The sequence below is a fragment of the Habropoda laboriosa genome, unplaced genomic scaffold, assembly GCF_001263275.1.
Source record: "Habropoda laboriosa isolate 0110345459 unplaced genomic scaffold, ASM126327v1 scaffold76, whole genome shotgun sequence".
In the NCBI taxonomy this organism is placed as follows: domain Eukaryota; kingdom Metazoa; phylum Arthropoda; class Insecta; order Hymenoptera; family Apidae; genus Habropoda; species Habropoda laboriosa.
Window position 1 is genome coordinate 818,057 of NW_017100184.1, and position 5,215 is coordinate 823,271.

Consider the following 5,215-nt stretch of genomic DNA (forward strand, 5'->3'; position numbering starts at 1 on the left):
ATGTCAGTAGGGAGAATTAAATTTAACGCAACGATAAATCCATTACGATAGATCCTCTTTTCACGATAAATGCGTTCTGATTCTTAAAAACTTCTTGCGAATACCTTTTTAACGCGACTAAAGAATTAACGTACAACATTTTTAATTGTCAATTTCCGTATGGAAATACAGAATATTGTTTCCCGCGAATATGTCCAACATGCGTATCGAGTGCAGCAATGCATGGAATAGATGGCGCCACAACCGAATTTCTTTCCCGCGACAAATTCAAAATACTTGGCATATTAAATTTGAAACGTAGCATCTCGTAAACTACACGATTAGCAAGTCTAAATTTCTTAAATTAAGTTCAGATTAAATCCTGTTTAATAGGTACTCGATGCTGTTGAATCTCGATTCATCGAGAAGAACACAGCACGATCCCCAAACGTGGCAAGGATGCAGTGGACAGCCTTTTCTGGCTCAACTATCGCAGTAAAAAAGTAGAGGAGGAAAGGAGAAGCGAAGCGTATCAATCGTTGATCGGCCGACGTTGTGACACGGTAGCTGTACCTATAAAAGAAACTCGTGCAAAAACTGTTGAGCTTCGTGACACGGCCAGAGGAAGAAACCTAGACAGGACTAGCGACAGTGTCGAGATTCTTTCGAATCGGTGACTTTTAATTAATCTCGAAACACTAATTAAACGTTCTAGATCGAATTGTACAATTCGTGATATGTTTTGAGGTTAGTATCGTTCATTTTTGTTCGTAAATATTTGTCCAATATTTTCCCCCGTTTTAATTAATTTCTGTAATCGTTATTAGTCGACGTTCTTTTATTTCGAGACGATATTTGCATCGAAGACGATTTTATCGACGGCGTTATTAGTGAATTATATAATTTAACGATTATTCCCTCGTCCTGTTACAGCCATCGCTAACAAAGTAACCGACAACGGAAGCGGGCTCTCATGGACTTCTTCTATCCTTATAGCTTGCCTAGTTCTCATTAGCGATGAACCAACATCCGCGTTTGTGCCGCTCATTATGGCGTTTATTACAAATTCAATACTCAGCGACTGTTAACCCCCTCGGATATCAATACTGAATAATTGCTAACAAGATTGCAGCCAATTACAAATACGGTATATCTCATATCGGGAACAATATCCTTCTGTTGGATTCTTGGTGGATTTCTTTCAAAGAGAGGACTGCATCGATCCCATCGCTATTCCTCAGATAGCGATGTACTCGAGTCGCGTCGAGTCTGCGAACAAGTAACACAAAATTCGAAATTAAACCAGCGTTGAAGTGTCACAGTTGTGAAGCTTGAAAAGAACGAAATTTTCTCACGAACAACGAACGTCAGAAATTTGGTAAGCAACAATAATTTTTCTTGTAAATTAATTTTGCGAAATAAGTAGCAAATGCTGTGTGCATTCGGTAGAAATATTGTAATTGAACGGAAAACAGGGATGCAGAGACGTGTGATTAAAAATGCATCAGAACGATACTTTTGTATTTTCCATTATTCTGCTAGGATTATTAACTTATCAACCGTATGTTTTTTAGAATTTTCGGAGAATAATGAAACTTTGCACGGGTGACGAAGGAAGCTTCGCGAGGCGTTCGTTCCCATCGCTAGGCATCGCTACCTCGCACGCTACCATGATGCGTAGGTGTTTCCGGCCGGCTGAAGCACGGGCATCTGCCTGCTCTCTCTCTCTCTCTCTCCTTTCTCGAGCGCGCGCGTTTAAGAACGGAGAAAGAGAAAGAGACGGATCCGGCGAGAACCGTCCGCAGAGAGAGAGCGAATAAGGGAGCCGGCGAGCAAAGCGAGAAAAACAGAGTCTGGCAGCGGGTGAGCGAATGGAAAAGCAGGATGCGAGAGGAAGGACGCCTACCATGGTGAGAGCGACGAGTCGAGAGAGAGAGAGAGAGAGAGAGAGGGAACGCTCGGCCGGAAGCAGTTACTCGTGCGATGTAACGAAAATATCAGCCGTCCGTTTCGCAATCGGCTTACCCGCGTTCGCCGAGTTTAATATAGAACACTCGCACGCCCTGTCGCGAAAACATCACGCTAACCTCGCTAACTCGCACGCTCCTATCGCGTTTATCCTGTTTCATCGAAAATCCCGCTCCTCCTCCGTCCACGCCTGGTCTTCCCTTTAACATTCACGCCTCTCGGAGACACTTTTCGCGATCGTCGAGGGTGATTTGAATGCCGTGAAATTCGTGGAAGAGGATAGTGTTTCAACCTTGAAAACACTATCCGGAAAATCTATTTAGAGAAGCGCTATTTTATCGTCGAATCTCCTTTTCGTATCGTCGGTACTCGACCGGTGACACGTTTCAACGTATCGCAGAACAATCGAAAGAGGAACTTTCAACTGGATCACGGATGACGTTCCGTGACCTCGGTCATTCTAATCTCTCTTTCGCGCTAATAAATTTCCGTGCAGCATGTCCGTACAATGTAGAGCTTAATCTGCCCTGCTAGATCGTAAATCATATTCGTGCAGTCTCTTCCTCTCTCTCTCTCTCTCTCTCTCTCTCTCTCTCTCTCTCTCTCTCTCGTGCATTCTTTCTCTCTGTTCGCGACCTTGCTGCTTCCACTATATCCTGACGCGATAATAAATTCATACGGTGGATCCCTATAAAATGATCGGAGCTCGGTGTAGCGACTCCGTGGAGAGAGAGACGGTTCTTTCCACCCGTCTCCTCCGGATGCTTCGCTTTTAATTCCCCGTGGCCGATAAACCTGATCGACCGTAAAAGCGTCCGGCTGCCTGAGATACCGCGAATCGGCACAGTCGTTCGAAATTCCTCGAAATTCTCTCCGGTCTCTGGCGAAAAAGTTTATCGACCATCCCAGCGTCCTCTCTCCCTCGTCTCACTTACCGTTGCCCGCGCGTTATGCACCGAGCAACAATCAGTAGAATATTCGTAGAACGACACTAGAAATATCGGCCGGTTCCAAGAATATCGCGAGGTTTCCGCGAACATCGCCCGTATCAATCTCGCGATTCTTTCTACGGCCGCATTATTGGTCCGTGATTTTTTGCGTTTCCGGGACGATACGGTTCGCGCGGCTACGTACAATGGCAGCTTCTATTTCGCCTCCCGGATCGATTAATCGTGAATGGCGACATCTCTGCAACTTCCAACCGCACGCGAACGAGCAAACTCCAATCGAGCCACGGGATTATTATCGTCTTTCTATTACTTATCGATTCAGAAGTAGATCTTGCCTGCGTTGCACGGTTATTTATCTCGAAACAATCGTCCCCTTTGTGGTCCCATTTCTGTTTCGAACGAGCGTCGCGCTCGAAACCGACTTCCGTTCGCTTCTTTCGAGATCGTGTTTGCGTTATCGTCGCGCTTTTACGACTGCCTCCTCCACTAACGATTATATTATCATCGTGGTGTATCGAGTTGAACGCGCATGCCACCGGAGATTACCGGGAGAGGAAGAGGTTTTTCAAACTCTCTGCACCACACCGTCGCCACCCTTGCCTCCTCCCGTCTTCCTCTGTTTTGTCGTATCTAAAGCGACGCGATAAATAGGCACCGCCGTATCGTATCGTGCAATATCTTCAAGTCGACCACGGTTGCTACTACGAAATTATCGTTCTACGCGTGTATACGTGTTTTTCTCTTTAAATATGCATATTGTACTAAAGGATGAAACTAGTTTCATCGAACGTAGGGAGGAGCGGGACGGTGGTGCGAGGGGTTAAAGGACGTCTCCCGGTAGCTTTGACTTCTCCGAACGTGGTCGGTTCAACGAGTCGTCAAGGTAAGGCAAAGCGAGGCAAAAGCAAGAGGCCAGGCCAATCTTCCCTCGTTGATGCGTTCGTTCGAGCGGAGAGGAAGGGATAAGTAACCGGAGATAGCGATGGCCTCGAGATGGTGTCCAACTTTCGTAACAACGTTCGATTTTTCAATTAAAACTTTCACCTGTACTCGTGAAAATTCACCCAAGTCTCAGTCAGAGACTTAGCAGCTATTCGAATTACCAGAGTAAAGTAAAGTCTCCCGGTGATTTCAACGCGTCACACAAAAGTACTCTACGTCTATTTTAATACTTGTTCCGCTGCGATCTGAAATCGTACGAAATAACGAATAGCCTCGCGGTACTTGTAAACGATCTAATTAGTACAGCAAGAAATTACGCGTGTATACGTCTATATACGTATACGTGCACTGTTATCCTTACGATTGCACGATCCTATGAGTGATTTCAACGGAGGCCGCTCATTCATTAACGACCATTACAGAGAGACTTCTATCGAAGTTCACTCTCGATGCAACTCCATCATCGCTCGAAAACTCGCAACGGAGGGAATTTAATGCCCATCGCTAACCGGATGAAGCCCCGGAGGAAAAGAGGCGGAGGGAGGGACGGAGGCAGGAGGGAGGGAGCGTACAGGTCTCGACATCGAAGGTGGAGTTGATGGGGTGGGGAAGAGGCCACTTCCGGTCACGTGACAACACTGGACCAGCCAGCCTGCCACTTTGCTCTCTTCTTATTTTCGGCTCGTCAGACCTCCTCCTCCTCCTCCTCCTCCACCCTTCTTTCCTTCCCCTCCGCCTGCCCCACGACCACGTCTTCCTCTTCTTCTTGATTAACTCGACCGTCACGAATCGGTCACGAACACGTGAAACAGATGGCGGAACGTATTTTTCTTCTTGTTCCCGCGACCACGTGGAATTTTCAATTTATACGTCACCGGTCTCGTCGTATTCAGATACACGCAGGTTGAATTTGAAGTTTCGCTCAAGAGCGAATTGATAATCGATTACGGAGACAATGGTCGCGACAACGATCCGGAGTTGAAAAGGGTGAAAAGGGACGGAGCACGCGTGAAACAAGAAAAAAAAAAAAAGTAAAAAAATATTTGCTTACTAACTTTATTAACAATTGCCGGTATAAACCTGAATCTACTAACAATTAGATAACAACATGTGCGTCAACGCATTCCTATGGACGTAAACGAATTCGCATCAACCGGAAGTAATGGAATTTTCTCCTTCGTTTCTTTCTTTCCTTTCCTTCTCTCTCTCTCCCCCTCTCTTCCTCTCTCACACACACACACACTCTCTCTTTCTCTCTCTCTTTCTTTCTCGTTTCATCTCGTCGTCACGCGATATATTGTGTCATTATCAAAGGTGCGATTGAAAAAAGATCTCGTTTTCAGTTTGAGGCGAATTTGTATATCGATCGTCCATGA